The sequence below is a fragment of the Podarcis filfolensis genome, assembly GCF_964270895.1.
Source record: "Podarcis filfolensis genome assembly, chromosome: 16".
NCBI lineage: Eukaryota > Metazoa > Chordata > Lepidosauria > Squamata > Lacertidae > Podarcis > Podarcis filfolensis.
In genome coordinates, this window is record NC_139620.1 from 16,953,742 (window position 1) to 16,972,489 (window position 18,748).

Consider the following 18,748-nt stretch of genomic DNA (forward strand, 5'->3'; position numbering starts at 1 on the left):
AGTCAAGCATACCTTGGAGGGCAGTTGAGAAGACAAAATGGTGAGGTGGAGAAGGGCAGTGCATGCCACCTTGAGCTCCCAGGAGGAAAGAGAGGATAGAAAGGAAATAAGCACATAAGGAATGTTCTCCTGGATCAGGCCAAATGTCTTCCCAATCCAGTTTCCAGCTTTCCACAATGACCAGCAAGCAAGCATGACATGAAGGCAAATTACTACAACAGCTGACATTCAGAGATAGAGCACCCCTGGACATGGAGTCTCCATTTCGCCATCAATTCTAAGAACAGCCTCTAATAAATCTCTTGCCGCTACTACTCTCCCCTTTGAAAGCCATCTACGCCACTGGCGATCAGCATAGTTTGTGGAAAGAGTTTCTCAACTTATAAGAATGTACAAAGAATGTACTGGATCAGGCCAAAGGGAGCCCCCCATCAAGTCCAGAATCCTGTTCCCACAGTAGCCAACCAGGTGCCTCCTCTGGGAAACCTGTAAGCAGGACCCAAGTCAAGAACCCTCTCCCTTCCAGGAACTGGCACCCAGAAGCTGCCTCCAACTGTGGAAGCAGAGCAGAGCCATCGTGGCTAGTAACTCAATCACCCTTTGTGGGGAAACCTTCCTTTCATCAGTCCAGAGCTTACAGCAAACACGTAGCACTGGGTGACCTCAAATTCCAGCATTTACAGGAAAGGGATTGGGGAAAGGGGAGAGAAAATATCCCTTCCACTTCCTCCACAGAATAACACCCACACAAGTATTTTGCAGGCTGGCTCAATCTGCAAGGAGACTGAAGCCCTCCCACGGCTAGTGCGCTCTCTCTCTAGCGCTCTCTCTCACTCTCTCTCTCTGCCCGCCGGCCCTCCCTGCTTGCTGCTCTTCCAGCCTTTGGGAGACTTCTGCAGTTTCTCGTTCCAGAAAGCCGCTCTCCCGTGCACCAGTGTTATTAAGCTTGTGCTATTAAAAAACCAGAGAGCAGCACAAGGAGCCAAGAGCTCCTCTCCAGCCAAAGACTTTTCAATACTGTACATGTGTTTCATCCTCCAATTTTGCCCATGGGAAAAATATTTTTGGGGTTGCACCTTACCTCGGATGATTTTGTTTTTTTTAACAGGCCAACCCAGGAGCTGTGCTCACCCTCTGTGTGTGTGCACGCGTGCAAAGAGACCCAGCAGGCGACTCAGGATATGAATCCCTGGGGACCTGCCCCCCCCCCACTGAACTCTGGGCAACCGCCCTTCCCACCTTGCAATAAACCGCTCACAAGGGAGACGGAGGGGTGCAACTGGTTCGCTCACATTTCCAAGGCACATTCCGTTGGGAGATTAACCAGGCTAGCCACAAGGGGCCCAGCAGGAGGAAGCAGGGGCTAAAGAGAGAGGCAAGGATCTCTCTGATTAAGAAGAAACAGATCTGTCTTGGGTGTAACCAGACTGGCCTTCATTCAGGGCCAGGCGCTTTGAGTTCTCCAGGTCAAAGGATGAAACTGGAAACCATCCACTGCCCAGCTGTCCCTGCCTTCTGTCCCATCCTCACAGGGATTCTGGAACGGAACGGACTGTTATGTCTTCGCTGCGGACACCAGAATCCAGGCCCCCAGCTTGGTCTATCCCTGATGTCCTGCAGATGTTGTCCAACTACATCTCCAGTCAGCCCCAGCCGCGCTGTAAGGGAAGCCTGAGCGCTCGGAGGGGCTGCCTCACATCACACAAAGATGACTCCCTCATGCTTTCCTTTGGATCCACAGTTCTATAAAGGCTAGGGCAGCCTTCCCCAACCTGGTGCCCTCCAGATTACAAGTTCCAGGCTGGAAGCTGATGGGAGTTGGGCCAAACTTCTAGAGGGCACCGGCTGGAGAAGGCTGGGCAAGGCAGGTGCTTCCTGGGTGCTCACAAAGAAGGCATGGAGGAAACAGCCCCTGCTATTCAGATGTAGATGCTCTAATGGCTAATAACTACTGGCCAGAAAAGCCCAGTGAGGACTTGGAGACTACCCAGTGGAGAGGGACTTTCCTACCCCACCCCTTGAGAAATAAGAGGACTCAGTAAATATATCTACTGCGGCTTTCTAACATCTCATTTGATTTCCACTTACATTTCAAGGCTCCTCATCTGTGACCTACCACTCAGCTCCACTAGACCTCTCTGTCTGCCACCCTCTCTCTCTATCATCTCTATCAAAAGTGAGAGAAAAGAGACAACATTCATATTGCAGTGTGTTCAAACCATCATATTGGATTCCAGTCCAGCTCCATTGGCTTTCCTGAAAGAAAGGGTTCAGAATGGCTCTCTGCTGCCCTCTAGAGACCTGAAAGTTTTCTGTTGCTTCAGAGCTAAATTCAGATTTATTTATTTTTCCTGATGCTTTCTATACTAATTGCAGTCCTAGCTTCCCAAACTCCTCTCACGCTGCAAAACAAAGAAACACGCAACAATGGAAGACCACCTACCTCCCCAAGAGAGGGTGTGCTTTCAAAATGTGCAGCAATAAGAACCACACACTCTCAGAGGAGCCCAGTTCCACATGCCCCTTACTAGTTTTGTTTATAGGAGAATGGTTGGTCTGGACATGGTTCCTTGTTGGAGTCCAAACCTAGATCTTGGGATGGAGGAGGTATTTGGTCCCATTCACATTCAATATGAACCTGCCTGATTTGCACTTCCTGAAGCAATGCAATAATCAGAAACGCAGCTGTCCTTCAAGATTTGCAGTCCACACACTGCATTCTACAACGTAAAAAAAGCTGTGCGTAAAAATTATAGAAGGGGTGCATAAAGCTGCATATAACTATGAAAATATGCTGTACAAAGATGTGCTTTAGGGAAAACTGAACATAAATAATTTATTTTAGGAGATGTGTCACGAAATGCTTGTGGGATTTCATATTTCTGGTGCGCAAATGTGGCAAACTCCAGTTAAAATTGGAAGAATGAGAAACCGAGAGAAACCAAAACTGGCAGATTTGTCTACCCTCACCTGGAGCAGTGACTCATGCAGAGATGCAACAGGGAGCTGACCTTCTCCCTCTCCCACCAATGAATTCCAGCATCAGCCTCAGAAAACAGACCCTTTGTGGCCACTCTGAAACTGGCAACCAAGTGTTCAAGGTGTTACACAAACATGATCAGAGCAATTCTTACAACATCCGGGCCAGGTGAGTTGCTTTCATCAGTATTTTATGAAGAAGGGCTGGCGGGGGCAGAGGAGGAAAGAGAAGAGGGGGTTTTTTAATTTAAAAAAAAGGTTTTGTCCGAAAGGTGTTTTTTTTTTCTTTTAAAAAAATTGTTTAATATAAAATCAAAATTACAAACAAGACCAAAAAAAATGATCAAAGCTACTAAGCATAACACAGGAGCAGTACTAAGGTTGTACTTTCCAAATAAATAAAGAGCAAATAATATAGAAAGAGAAATGCAGCAAGATGCATCATGAGAGCCACATTTTTTAATTTGATGGGGCAAGAGAGTTTTGCATATTTGAATTTAACACGCAAGAAATGAATCTCACTAGACATCATTAGTCTTCCTCACCCTTAGAAATGCATGATTTGTGAATTACTTTCTCTGCAAAAGAGTCCACATATTCTTTTACCCCAGCAAGAGGACTAATCCCAACAGCTGATAACAAATCCCTGTCCATCAGTTGTCTGTTGGGGAAGGAACAAACACATAGGACAAATTAATCAGGGTGGATCTGGCCATGGCCCACACTCAAGGGTACCATGTATGTATGTATGTATGTATGTATGTATTGATTGCATTTATGCCCTCACCTTTTTCTTTGCCCCTTTCTTCATTTAATCTCCACCACTACCCTGTGAAGTAGGTTAGGCTGAGAGGCAATGAGTGGCCCAAAGACATCCAAGCAAGATTCATGATGGCCTAGTGGGGAATTGAACCCTGATCTCCCAGGTCCTTGGGTGGACACTCTAACCATTACACCACCACTGGCTCACTTTTCTAAGGAAATGGACAGGATGGAGACATACTGGATCACATGCATACGCAAGTCCACATGCATGCTTGCATCTCCAAATGGTACACTCCGACTCCTTGAAGTGTAACCAGAAAGCACAACCCAATCAGCTCCCCTACTCCACACACTCACATTTTTCACAATGAACCCCAGAACTAAAATCAACTAAAACCTAGAAGAGTTTTAAGAATGTGACTTAAAGAAAAAGAAAGTACAATAGATGTGTGATTCATTCATTCATTCTGTCTGACGGCCCTTCAAGCTTCTTTCTGGCCCCCCTGTGACAGGGGTGGTGAACGCCTGACCTTTTTGCGATTCAGTTTTAAAATGCCAACAAGACAAAACCTGATCAGAGAGCTGTTGGCTGCCAAGATTCCTGGGCTGTTAAAAAGCAGCTAAAGCAGGATCGGCCCAGGGGAGGCCGAAACGAGATACATCCAAATCTGGGGCACAACGTTTCACTCCATTAAGGCGGCCTTTGCCAACCTGTGGCCCTCCAGGTGTTTTGCACTGCCGCTCCCACCAGCTGCCAGCCAGCCACCATGCCAAGGGCTGGTGGGAGGTGGGTAGCCCTTTCCCAAGCAATACTGGCCTACCTCACAGGGCAGTCAAAAGGACTGGAGGAATAACGTGAATTGTTTCAATGCTCATGGGCAGAGAACCCCTTTTCAGCCCAAAGAACACATTCCCCTTGTAGGGAATCTCCTAGGGGGTTGCATGTCAGCTGTGGGCAGGGGCAGGGGCAGGGGCAAAAGTGGGTGTGGCCAAATGGGAAATGGGAGGAGCAACAGGTGCAACTTTTTCTCTTGTACAATAGGCAACGTTCCAGCCACACAAAAGCCAGAGGCTTCTGCACAAAACAGATACGCTTCTCCATCCTGGCACACGGCTTCAAGTTCACTTTTTGACAAAGCAAACACACTTGAGGAGATGGGCAGAGAAGAGCTTGAAAGGAGTGCCACCCAGGAAGGGTCCTGAGAGCCAGAGAGAGGGGTGTTTGCCCCCTGCCCCCCACCCCGATCCCAAGTTCCCCACACCTCAGACATAACTGGGCAGCTGCAAATAACTAGCAGCTTTTAAATGGTTACATATTTGAGTGATGCTGCCGTCTTATTTTTAGGAATTTTACTGCTTAGACTGTCTTACTGATTTGTTACTTTAAGTACTGCTATTAATCGACTGATTGCCAGCCATCCTGAAATATTTTAAATAGAAAAGGCAGGCTATGATCATTTCAAATCAATTATTAGAGTGGCTAAAGACTCACATTTATTTATTTATTTAAGGTCATTAATCCGCACAAAGCTGCTTTGCTCTCGTGAATTCTTACACCGCAGGGGGTCATTTTGGGGCTGGCGTGGGAATTTTTTTGGGGGGAGGGATGATGGTTGTGCTTTCAATAAGTCCAGCTGATCTCTCTCCGCAGGGGAGGAGCAGGGGAGGCAAAAGAACAACCAGAGGAATTTCATTGTGCCTCACAAGTGGTTCAATAAATGTTTCATTAATATTATTAATATTATTATTCCAGACAATTTGTAAACTGGTTGATTCTGAAATACCACAAATAAGTTTTCAAAAGAATAAAACAATAAAATCAGTTTAAAAGGATTTAAAATCAGAAATAAATTTTTAAAAGGATAGATACGCAAGTCAAGAGTCTACATATCTGAGCTGGCTTGTCTAAACAAAAATGCTTTTATCAAGAGCTGAAAAGAGTACAGCGAAAAGTGTACTGATGTCAAAAGGCAGGGAGTTCCAAAGTGTAGATGCTGCCACATTGAAAGACAGATTTCTTACAAAATCTGTACCTGTAACAGTGCCGGTTCTACATATCAAAGCTGCCAAGTGGGCATATATGGGGTAATGTGATTTTGCAGGTAAACTGGCCCCAAGTTCTTCAGGGCTTTATATACTAAAGGTAACACCTTAAACTTGGCCCAACAGCAAATGGGCAACCACAGCGGATCTCTGAGCAGAGTGTTAAAAGCTGACAGGGTCTCGCTCCCATCAGCAATCACACTGCAGCATTCTGCACTAAATGCAGTTTCCAGATCAAGCACAAGCGAAGCCCCACACAGAGCGCATTGCAGTAATCCAATCTTGAAGTAACCAATGCATGAACTACTGTGGCCAAGCTTTCCCGATCCAGGAATGGTTGTAGCTGCTGCACCAGTCGCAGCTGGTAAAAGGTGCTTCTAGCCACTGAGTTGGACCCAGAAGCACCCCCAGACTGAAAACCTGCAAACACCCCAGGGGGAGTTTTGTTTTGCTGGTCCTGTTTAATGTCATGGGAATGTGGTGGAGAATAACGTTAAGGTCTGTTATGAGAATTATAAGGTCTAAGATATAAAATAAATGCTCATAAATGCACCAGGCAAACACATACATAAATATATAAACTACGTCTGAAACAGTACAGGAAAACGGTCCTGAAACCATTTTGACTCTCCCAAATTGACCTCAAATGTTTCTCTGCAAGGAGGAAGGAAATGGGAAAACCTTCCCATTGTCTCTTTGCTCACAAATCCTGTCTCAAGGGCCTATCTGTGTATGACTAGGGTGAGCCTGTTGTCTGGATTCAGGAACTGAATATTTACCATCACAAAAGAACGGCCAGGATGCCCAAGTAAAAGCAATCAGTGACCATTATTAGGTATCCCGGCAGACAGGTTTTCTGCTGTAGAACACCCCTTCAGTGATGTATGTATGATGTATTGGGGGGTGGCCTTGAGATAAAGGGTAGCAATTTCAAAAATCTATATAAGAGCTTGCACACCAATGTTCTGGGTTCCTCCTCCCTCCTGCGTGGGGGGGGGTGAGCACCCTGTTGCAACAGTTTAATAAAGATCAGGCTTACTAGCTGCTTTGCTTCTCAATATTCTCTGGATGGCCTGTTATTTTCTTCTACCGATAACCTACATAAGGACTCTATTCGGGCTGTTGGGTATCCCATAAAGTGAAGGGTGCAGTTTTTCTTATAACAGGTCTTTGGTTCTTATCTTTTTGAAAAGAAATATTTTCTTTAAAAAAAATCCATAATGCAGTAAAATTATAACTGCAAAAAAATACAAATCGAAGAAGTAGAATTTTGAGCCCTCTCTTAAAAGTAATTCTTAGCCCTTACCACCCACAGAGGACAGTAGCTCCTCCCAGCTCTCACCTAGGAGACGGACATTTCCCTGTCTCTCACCCAGGGCCCTCCATCAACCATCTACCACTCCCACGAGTATACAATCTCTGGACCTGGATAAAGGTCACAGACACAGGACTCCAAAGTAATAAGAAAAGAAGAGAAACAAAGAAGAGAATCAGAAAAAAGACAGAAAGGGACAATAAAAAGAAAGAGAGACGGACAGGAAAAAGAAACACTGGAGATGAAGATACAAAAAGAAAACTTCTGATTTTCCTTCTACCGGTAACATAAAAAAGGAAAAAGGATCATTCAAAACATTCAGTCCATGCTTTTATCTTTTTGATGGGTGCAAAAAATTGTGTGGGCAAGAAAATGGAAGGACAGGAATCTGCCATCTGTTTCGGAATGGCTCATGAAAAGTGTTGGCAGAGATGAATGCATGTGGAGAGATGGAATTGCTTTGTGGATTATCGACATGAGAAATATAGAAATGGAAGATTAGAAAGGTACTTTTTTAATCTAGATCACAGCTTCCCAAACTTTTTTTGGGCTCCTGCCCTCTTGTTTCCATAAACTCATCCCCAGTGCCCCTGAGACCTACCCTACAAAACTAATTATTCAGAATAGTGGTTCGCACAACCCACTAAGGAAGACAATAACACAATAAAATTCAAAGCAGTGGCAATTAATTGCACATTTATTCAAACTCCAATTAAAACTATTTAGTTCAATCTGACAAAGTTCATAACCTGGATCCAGTGATACTAGACAGCGCATGAAAAATACTTTTACACATTCTTACTAATGAAAACTTAAGGGTGAAGGAAATTTGTAACTACTTACCAAACATGCCCAAAACCTTCACCTACCACAGATGTACGGTACTTAATTTGTAAGTAGATCAATAGCCATTACCAATAATTGGCAATCCCATGACTTGTGACACCTCAGAATGATAAATACAAACGAACGTGACCAAAGCAAATAGCTTTGAAAGTGAGGAAGGTGTTTCGCTCCAGGCTGCAGCCTGGTCAATCGTAAATAAGCAATCAATACACTCGACGTGGCTCACCTCCAGCACTCCTCTACCACCCCCTTGCTTGCAGCACCCCCTAAGTAATCCAACTGCCCCCCGGGGGAGCAGTATCACCCACCCTGGGAACCACAGATCTAGATTATGCATTTGACTATGCCTTCCTTTGCTTATCAATGCATTATACTTTTTCTATTAAAAAACCCCCCTATATAAATAATTTTTTGTGTGGCCAAGGGCAAGCCACAACTCAAAACCCAATTTATGACACGTAATATGGTTATTAAAAAAAACCAAACAAATGAATAATGTCAAGGATATGAGAGAAGGGTGTTTGGAGCAGCCATGTGAGAGCCACGGGTCCTTCCCTTGCACCTATTCCAAAGCCCTGAACAATGGAAGACCCTGAGGCAAGGGACTGCCGATGCAAGATGAGTCTGGCTCAGGGAAACTGCTTAAACAAACAGGACATTGCCAGGGGAGGTGAAAGCTGAAAAGAAAACAGCTGCAGAAATTAGGAGCAGAGACAGGGAGATGACTGGAAAGCAAAATAAACAAAACATCAAAAGAAGGTAGAAGATTCAAAAGACTCCAGAGCAGAAAGGAACAAATTCATGGAGAGGTCTATTGATGACTACTAGCCATGATGACTGTGCTCTGCCTCCACAGTCGGAAGGCAGCAATGCTGGAAATCCCAGGAGGGGAGAGGGCTCTCATGTTCGAGTCCTGCTTGCGGGTTTCCCAGAAGAGGCATTTGATTGGCCACAGGGGGCCATTGGCCTGATCCAGCAGGCTCTTCTTACGTTCTTAGGTTTTGCCCCAAAAATGTGTGCGTGCAGCAGCCAGGCCCTGTGACCGATAGGACTTTGCAGGACTGGGGCCTTCCTAAGTTTGTTCTGAAGAGGCAAGGCGCGGCCTCACAGGCGAGGCCGATTGGTAACTCACAGCACCTGGTGGCAAGAGCTGGGAAGGGATTTCCCTTCGGCTCTTTGCCACAGCAACACGCTTCTTGCCTTGGGCGTCTTGCTTCCTGATCCTTGAACCTTGACTTCTTGACTCCTTGCTTCCTGACCCGCGGACCCTTGGCTTCTTGACTCCCAGCTCTCTGACCCCTGGCTTCCTGGCTTCTGACCCCCCGTTCCTGCTCCCACCCCGCCATCTTGCCCCCGGTCCTGACGTCCCCTGCCGGAACTTCGATCGTCCATGAACCGGACCGTGACACCAGGGCCCAGTTAATAGGAGCATAAGAAACTGCCTCACACCAAGTCAGGCCACCATGGTCCATTTACCTCAGTATTGTCTACTCTACACTGACTGGCGGCAACTCTCCCAGGTTTCAGGCAGGGGACATGCCCAGCTGGACATGGAGATGCCTTCAGGGGTTGAACCTGGGGCCTTCTGCATGCAAAGCAGATGCTCTACCACTGAGCAGAAGCCCCTTGCTTAAAATGGAGGAGCCCCAAAATAGGCCAGATGTGTGCTGCATGCACACTTCCTCCTTACCCCTTGTACACCCACAGCTGAAGGCTGCTATCACAACAACTTTGGGGAGAAGGGAATTCTTTATACAGCAGATTAAATTCTGAGCCAAGGAAGACTTTGCAGGGTTTAAGTCTCGTAAGTGGCAATTGATACTTTTGGTGTTGTTAATAAATTTGGAACTAGCTCAATATCGATGCTATTTATAGATTATTCAATAATATTCTAATTGGTTCATTTGGGATATCATACCCATTTCTCTTGCCTCCAAAAGCCTTGGATCGCATCACATCTCCTAAATGAAAGTAAATAGTCCTCATACAGCTTCCCACAACTCCAACAATTATCCTGAGACAGATTATAAATCCATTTTAATTTGTATGGTGTTTCAAATACCACTGAGGCAGAGTTGTGTAAAATGAAGTTCCTACAAGAAAGCTTCTCCATTAATTGCCAGAATGGTTCTGTAAGATTTGAGACATAACTACAATTCCTTATACAGTCAAATTGCATCTTGCACAGGGGTTACATTCTGGGGGCATATATGCAAAACCACATACAGGCACGCCGCCCCCTTGGAGCAGCCCCTGCATAAGCAATCTTATCTTCTGGAGCTGGCACACCATACAGATCTTAGTGTAAGCAAGGCAAAGAACTTTTAAGTTTTCCACCTTGCTAACTGGGGCTCTCATGAGACCTCACACAGCCTCTTTCTACGCCAGGAAAATCCTGCACAAAAAAGAGATTTTAAGCTCTCCGCCTGCCGTGTGTTTAATTTGTGCGATCTCAATCGGCCAGCCGTCAACCGTGTAAATTTGAAATCATGCAAGTTAAATAAGCAAAAGTTGTGAGTTGTCTCTTTGCCGGCTAGAGTAAATTATATATGTTAGAGATAGTAGGCAATTATTCGTGGAATACATTTGGGACAGGGGTACTTGAAAGGATACCTGCTCTCAAGAGAGTCAGCCTGCCCAATAAGAACATCCAGGTCACAGCAGGAGCAAAAAAGAAGAAGAAGAAGAAGAAGAAGAAGAAGAAGAAGAAGAAGAAGAAGAAGAAGAAGAAGAAGAATGTGCCTGTGGTTGGCCGCATAGGTTGGAGTTCCAGACCCTGGAGCACCTTCCATTTGGGACGTGCATCTAGCCTAGGGGTTGAGAGCCTGTGGGGCCCTCTAGATGTTCTTGGACTCCCAACGCCCATCTGTCCCAAACAGCACGGCCAATAGTGAGGGATGATGGGAGTTGTAACCCAGCAACTCTGGAGAGTCCTCTATAAGCTCCCCACCTTCTGCTCCCTTCCCTCTTATCCTTTCCAAAAGGTGTTGAACACCATTTTGTTCCAAAGAGCCTCTACCAATCCAGTCTGCGTCTGCAGCAGAAGTGTTTTAAAGGTATATTTAGATGTTTTATTACTTGTTGCTTGCTGCCCTGGGCTCCTTTGGGAGGATGAGCAAGATATAAATTTAATAAAGAACAAAAAATAAAATAACCTCTGTTGATTTGTTCCTCCTGATTTGAAGTTGTTGTTTTTTTGCCTCGCTCTGTGTGTGTGATTTACATTTCAGGTTGTTCTTTTGCTGCTCAACTTATTTATGTTTATTGTTGGTGTTACTGTAGGTTGAATCCAACTAACTTCTACTCAGAATAGAACCACTTAAATTAACGGCTCTAAGCTAGTAATATACAATAATTTGAGTGAATCTACTCTGAGTAGAAATAACACTGGTGATAACCAAATATTTTATTCTGGTCTCATGACACGTTGCGTAAAGTGGCTTACATGTGGCAACATACATTACAGATGTGTTTTTGTGTACATCCTTTGTTTTGCATGAAAGCTGTTGTCCCCAGCGGGAGTTGCAAGAACCTTTGGCCGATGCAATAAGAACAGGGGTCAGCAACCTAAGGTCCATGGGCTGGAAGCGGCCTGCGGAGGTCGTTTGACCGGCCCACGAGCTGCCCCTGAACTGAGCCACCCGCTCACGTGCTGCACTAAACTGGCTCAGTGAGGCTCAGGAAGTCGTTTCCACTGCGCTGGAAATCACGCCTGCGCAGGCACAGACGCCGAAAATCGCGGGCTCACACGCACACACGCGATCCAGCCCATGGAGGGATCTCCGCGGGACCGATCTGGCCCAGGCAAGATAAACCTTGCCGACCCCTGAATAAGAACATAAAAAGAGCCTGCTGGATTAGGCCCATGGCCATCCAGTTCAGGGCCCTGTTCTCACAGTGGCCAACCAGATGACTTTGAAAACCAGCAAGCCAAAGAGCTTACTGTGGTTTCAGCAAATGATATTCAGAAGCATTTCATCCTCCAAATACAGAGACAGAGCATAACCATCGTGGGTGGTAGCCATTGATAGCCCTCTCCTCCATGAATTTATCCAATCCAGTTTTAAAGCCTCTCGAGTTGGTGACCAACACTGCCTCCTGTGGAAGTGAGTTCCATAGGTCAACTGTCAAACAGGTTGTCACATTTTGTATAGAGACATCTCATTTTGGGGAGTAACATAAGCAAGTAAACAAAGGATGCTTATGGTCAAATTTTTGGCAGGCAGGGGAAGAGAGGGTGGCATGATATTGTGCCAACCCAACAGAAAGGAGAGAGAAATGTATGCCCACTTGCACTCTTTACTCTGATTGGTACAGAGAGCCAAGCATAAATTAATTAAGCAAGCAAGTCACAGCTCCATCCAACCCAGGCCACCTCCCTCCAATCTCTGCCTAAAGCATTTCCAATAAATCTTGCTCCACAAAACCATGAGGACTAGAGTCGTTTGCCCCCACCACAGCACCTCCTAAAGTTAAAGTCAAGAAACAGTCAAACAAATGAGCCACATACCAGGCTCTGATCTTGTACAGAGACCCTGCAGAAATAACGTACAGCAGCCCAGTTCTAGGTATGAACCCTGGGTTATGTATTAAGCTTTTTCACTGCAGACAGAGAGAGAGAGTCAGTGTCAGAAGCTGATTATTAGTCTGTCTAGAAAGGGTGGCCAGCCTCCTTCCCCCACCCCAAAATCTGGGATTCGTGCCACTTAATAGGCAAGAAGAATTCCAAAACTTTGGTCCTGGGGGAAGCAGACACCAACTATCTGATCCTATTTCCAGCGTCCTCAGCAGATCGAGAGCTTCCTGCGGCGTGGCGATTATTAAAGAGTTCCCTTCGGCGCAAGACGTAATTGCCACCTGTCCCCCAGAGCAGCCGCCAACTCTCTCAGAAACGCCTGAAGCCACGCTAGTTAATAAATCCCCAATTTAAAAGGCTTCCCCGTAAACATTCCAGAATGGAGTTGAAGGCTTTCCGTCCCCTCGCAGACAGACACAGCCCACAAGACCTCTCACTTGCAATGCTGGTACCGTTCTGACAGGTGCTGGTATGGCAGGCAGGTTGTGGGAGGACTTCTGGGAAGGAGGGATGAAATCTCTCTCTCTCTCTCGTAACACTTAGAGCTCAAGGGGAACCAACGAAGCTGAAAGTTCATGACTTCTTCATGCAGCGCATATAGTTAAGCTATGGAACGCTGCCACAGGAGGCAGGGATGGCCAAAACAACTTGGATGGCTCTAAAAGAAGATTGGACGAATTCATGGAGGAAAAGGCTATCAATGGCTACCAGCCATGATGGCTGTGCTCTGCCTCCGTGGTCAAAGGCAGTAATGCTTCTGCATACCAGATGTTGGAAATGACAGGAGGTGAGAGGGCTCTTGCACTCAGGCCCCGCTTGTTGGCTTTTCGATAGAGGCATCTGGCTGGCCACTGTGAGAAAATGCTGGACAAGTTGGCATGATCTAGAAGGTTCTTCTTATGTAAAAAGGAAGGTAAAAGGTAAAGGTAAAGGACCCCTGACAGTTAAGTCCAGTTGCAAACGCCTCTGGGGTTACGGCGCTCATCTCACTTTATTGGCCGTGGGAGCCAGCGTACAGCTTCCGGGTCATGTGGCCAGCATGACTAAGCCGCTTCTGGCAAAACCAGAGCAGTGCACGGAAACGCCGTTTACCTTCCCACCGGAGAGGTACCTATTTATCTACTTGCACTTTGACATGCTTCCGAACTGCTAGGTTGGCAGGAGCAGGGACCGAGCAGTGGGAGCTCACCCCGTCACAGGGATTCGAACCACCGACCTTCTGATCGGCAAGCCCTAGGCTCAGTGGTTTAGACCACAGCGCTACCCGCATTCCCAAAAAAGGAAGAGTGGGTGTTAAAATTGCCCATCTCCTGTTAGCAGCACCTGCAATGAGCAGGCCCACAGTTCATCTGGTCACAATCCTTCCCACTTTAATGAGGTGTATTGTATTTCTGCTTGCATTTCTGTTTCTTAATTGGTGGCTGCACACATAAATTAGCATGTGTAAATGTAATGCAGATCTGTGCCATCCTCTTTCTTTCTTTCTTTCTTTCTGTTGCAGGGGGTGGGGGAAGCCACCTTAGTCAGTTTTGTCCCTGTACTAGTTGGCCAACAACTGTGGCCCAAGGCCACATTCACACCATACCTTTAAAACACTATACCACCACTTTATAAACAGTCACAGCTTCCCCACAAAAAATTCTGGAGCTGTAGTTTGCTCAGGGCGCTGAGAGTGGCTACGAGACTCATATTCCTCCCCCCGGAGCTCCAGTTCCCAAAGTGGTTTAGCAATCTATCCCTCTTCCCAGGGAACTATGGGAACTGTAGCTCTGTGAAGGGAATGATGGTGGTGTGATATTGTTTTCAGTGTGTGGTATGAACATAGCCTAGTGTTCTTGAGAACGCCATTAAGATGAAGCAGCATTTCATGGGAAACTGGGCTCGGAGAATAGCAATACTTTGATGGGAAATGAAACACACATGCATAAAAGCAGGCATAGGCAAACTTGGCCCTCCAGATGTTTTGGGACTACAACTACCATCACCCCTAGCTAACAGGACCAGTGGTCAGGGATTATGGGAATTGTAGTCTCAAAACAACTGGAGGACTGAGTTTGCCTATGCCTGCATAAAATCCATGAATATTTAGAATGTTGGGCTAGGACCTGGGAGAATCACCGCCCAACCATGAAGCTCACAGGGTGACCTTGGGCCAGTCACTGCCTCTCAGCCTAACCTACCTCAAAGGGTTGTTGCTGTAGGGACTAAATGAGGAGGAAGAGAACCATGTAAGCCATTTTGAGCTTCAAGGAGGAAAAGGTAGGATATACATGCAATGAATGAATGAACGAATCTGCTGCCTTATAAGAATTTGGGTTCTGGATATTTTTGCCTTAGATCAATCTAAGACAAAAGGAATACATATTTATATTAGAAATGGAAGTTTGGCACTGAAACAATAGGCAAAAGACCACCAGGGGAGAGAAATCATGCTCGTGAGATCAACAGGAAGACGAGGTTAGCTGCTGCAAATATTTATGCTCCTAACATCACTCAAATACCGTTTCATTTCTATAAAATATATCTATTACACCCATATGAACCAGATCTTAAAGCTTAAAGAAAAGTGCTAAGGGAGAAACTATTCCAGCTGGGAGAGTTATAATGGTGTTATAAATGTGTTTGACACATTATCCATATTTTTAGAACCCACCCCAGTTGTGATTATGATTTGTTTTAAACAGTTTTTTAATGCTTTATTTTATATTCCTGTAAACCACCCTGGGTGGTGAAGGGTGGGCAATAAATCTAATAATAATACAATGGGGAACCTGATAGATCAAACAGGAAGCAAACCCCAACCAAGTCAGTGACTTTTACCGTGAAGAGGGAAAACAAGCAACGCAGCTTCTATTCCTGGTTAATGTCTGGGGGTATCTGCACCCTACAGAAAAAGAATGTACCTTTTCTCAATGTTCATCAATCTCATCCAAGAATTAATTGTTTTCTGGCTTAGTAAACAGAACAAGAGACTAAAGAACATTTGACCTATTTGATGCAGAGCATAATCAAATTTTTAACAGTTTAGATACAGTGCTTAAGTATTTTATTGTTAAAGAATAATATGGCTATGTAAAATTCTTCAAGAGTGTTGGAATAAATATGTGCCGGTATCGGGGGTCTTACAGTCCGCAACTTATTCAAAGGGCCTGCAATATTCTATATTCAGTCTGCAATATTCTATATTTCCCCACCAGGTACCCTCCACTTTGCACTAAAACTCCCTTCAGTCCCAGTCAGTGCGGTCTTATGATACTGGGGATTATGGGACCACAGCTGCGATGGCTGGGGCTGATGGGCGTTAAGAGTCCAAAACATCTGGAAGGCCTCAGGTGGACAAAGGCTATTCTTGAGGTGTGACTTACTTGATTGTTTGGAGACTCAGACTAGTATTGTTCCTAAACCATGGTAAGCACAAACTAGAGCAATGTCTGATATCAACCCCTTTGTGGTTTTCACGAACATGCAGAGTAACCGTGGTTTTCAGCTGCACTCACAGTTGCTGAGAGGCAACTAGGGCAGGCAAATGGCCCACACGTCTCCTGCCACACTCACATTTTGTTCCTAGGTCTTGCAAGATGAGAGACTTTTGTTCTGAGGGCTACAGAACAGCTTTTCCGGGGGTGGGTGGAGATTTTCCAAGCATTACAAGAGCTCCCCTGCTGGCTTATCAAAAGAGGCCTCTTATCTTATTCAAACCTGGACATGGGCAGCCTCCATCTGATACCTGAGGTTCAGCTTTGTAGTTCACAGAGGAACGATGATGGTGGAGCCGGAGGAGCAAGACACGCAGCGGGGCGCGAGGGAGGGGCGGAGAGAATACAATGCTCAGGTGCCTGAAAGACTAATTGGCTTTGGAAGCAGCTGAAAACAGCCTTTCTTAGCAAAAGCACATAGTGGCTGAAACAGCACCCAGCAGAGAGGAAGGGGCAGAAAGAAGCACTTTTGGGTCGGCTCAGATCTGTGTCTAGCACTCTGACCTGGCCGATAAATGCACTACCAAGAAGAGGTAGGAGTATCATATCACAGAATTGTGGAGTTGAAAGGGACCACAAGGGTCATCTAGTCCAACCCCAACATGGGGTTCAAACCCATGACCCTGAGATTAAAGTGCCTTGTGATATACCATTTTTGGATTACAGAACAGGGGTTGGATTACAGAACATTTTTTAGTGCTTCCCTAGGTAAAAAAAAAATCACTATATGCAGCAAGATACCACAATAGGAAGCAGGCTGGCTTAGAAGCCTGGGAGAATGTGTGGGGTCAAATGCGGCTGAGATATCAAAAGCCAACAGAGGGGAGGTCCAAATAAGATTTACACCAGCTGGAGGTAGGGCTGAGGTGCCCTTGTCCCTCTTGTGATCAGACAAAGTGGAGCGGTTGTTAAGTCGCCTTGGGTTTCCCTGGGCAAGATCAAGCGATTTAACTGATTAAATAAATAAATAAAATGTGTTACGTAAAATAGAAGATATGTAAACTAGCGGATCATTTATTCCAGTAGCTGACTCACGCTACTCTCAGCTTGGATTAAAACCCTGAAAGATTAAAAACGTCTTGAAGCACTAAGTAGACGTGGCTCAGTTTATAATTATTTAGCAGAGGAAGCTACTTTCTGGTGTTGCCTCCCCTGTGTAGCAGCAATGGCTCTCCAGGAGCCTTTTTCAGTCTTACCTGGAGATTCCACTGGGGACTGAGCCTGGGACCCTCCATCTCCAAGGGGGCGAGGCCAGTTGCAGCAGATGAAAGCGCACGCTTGCTTGCCTGGGATGGGCCTGGCACCAATGTCGGTATGTTCCCCGCTCTTCAAAAGGAGAGCTCAGGGAGCATGCTGAAGTCTATTGATGTACCTTAGAGCTCTATATTAAACCGCCAAGCGCACACCTGTAACCTGGTCTATGTTTAGCCTACGTACTGAATTTTGATAATAACTGAGCTGAGATTCTGAGTACTATCTCCAAAAGCAGCAGCCAGGACACACACATTCCTCACTCCCAACTTTTAACGGGGGGGGGGGGTACTTCTTCACCTCCACCCACTCCAAAGATAGAGAATAACTGAACATTGGCATTTACATAAGAACATCAGAACAGCCTGCTGAGTCAGGCCAATGGCCCATCCAGCCCAGCATCCTCTTCTCATAGTGGCCATCCAGATGCCTGTGGGAAACCTGCAAGCAGGACCCAAGCACAAGAGCCCTCTCTCCTCTTGTGATTTCCAGCAACTGGCATTCAGAAGCTTTTCTGCCTCAAGACTGTGCAGGCAGAGCATAGTTGTTTGGTCTAGTAGCTATCAATAGCCCCATCCTCCATGAATTCATTGAATCCTCTTCTAAAGCTGGAGGCCATCGTTGCCTCCTGCAGAAGCGAGCTCCACAGTTTAATGGTGTCCGTTCTTACCCAGCTCATGACAATTTGAGGCTTGTCGGCCCACATGTCCCGGGCCCTAAGGAAGTTAGATTGGCTTCAACCAGAGCCAGGGCCTTTTCAACTCTGGCTCCGGCCTGGTGGAACGCTCTGCCTCATGAGACCAGGGCCCTGCAGGATCTGATTTCTTTCCGCAGGGCCTGTAAGACAGAGTTGTTCCGCCTGGCCTTTGGCTTGGAGCCAATTTGATTTCCCTGCCCCTCTTTCTTTTTTCTTTTCCTTTCTCCTCCTGCAATGAGGCTACATTTTAATATTTTAATGTTTCAATATTTTAATGTTGTATTTTAATTTTGTTTTTAAGTTGTGTTCATTCAAGTTGTTTTTATTATTGCTTGTTAGCCGCCCTGAGCCCAGCCTTGGCTGGGGAGGACAGGGTATAAATAAAATTTATTATTATTATTATTATTATTATTATTATTATTATTATTATCATCACTACTATTATTATTATTATCAGTTCATCAGAGAGATTTAGCTGAACAGGAAACATACCTTCAAGGCCACTGTCCTCCTCTAGAGCATTTGGTCCAATCCTGGCCACCCTTCAAACACCCAGCTTGATGTCCTGGGTTCAAAAGAGCAGAACTGTGGCCTGTGGGAATGAGGAGGAATGAAATAAGTTACCGGTCAGCCAAAGCACATCCTCACGCCATGCTTCTGAATCATTTACCACAAGATCCGCCTACATTACTTTACTTTATACTTTCTTGTCACTTGTACAACTTGTATACAGTCAGATTACACGTATAATGAGATACACGTGCCACCCCAGGTGTTTCGAGGTACATCAGCCTCAGCCA

The 18,748-nt window shown here is 45.7% G+C and overlaps 1 protein-coding gene across 11 annotated transcripts in view; it reads right to left on the reverse strand.

The window, feature by feature from the left end:
- Positions 1-18,748, reverse strand: part of PC (pyruvate carboxylase) — a 269,742-nt gene that overhangs the window by 241,539 nt on the left and 9,455 nt on the right. For 8 of the 11 annotated variants that reach the window (XM_083589358.1, XM_083589350.1, XM_083589357.1 and 5 more), the window contains exon 2: positions 18,441-18,540. The gene's annotated coding sequence lies outside the window, so the exon portion shown is untranslated. Of the gene's footprint in view, positions 1-2,088; positions 2,163-12,458; positions 12,551-18,440; positions 18,541-18,748 lie in introns of those variants that run through there. The other 3 variants (XM_083589351.1, XM_083589352.1, XM_083589354.1) reach the window with 2 other exon arrangements.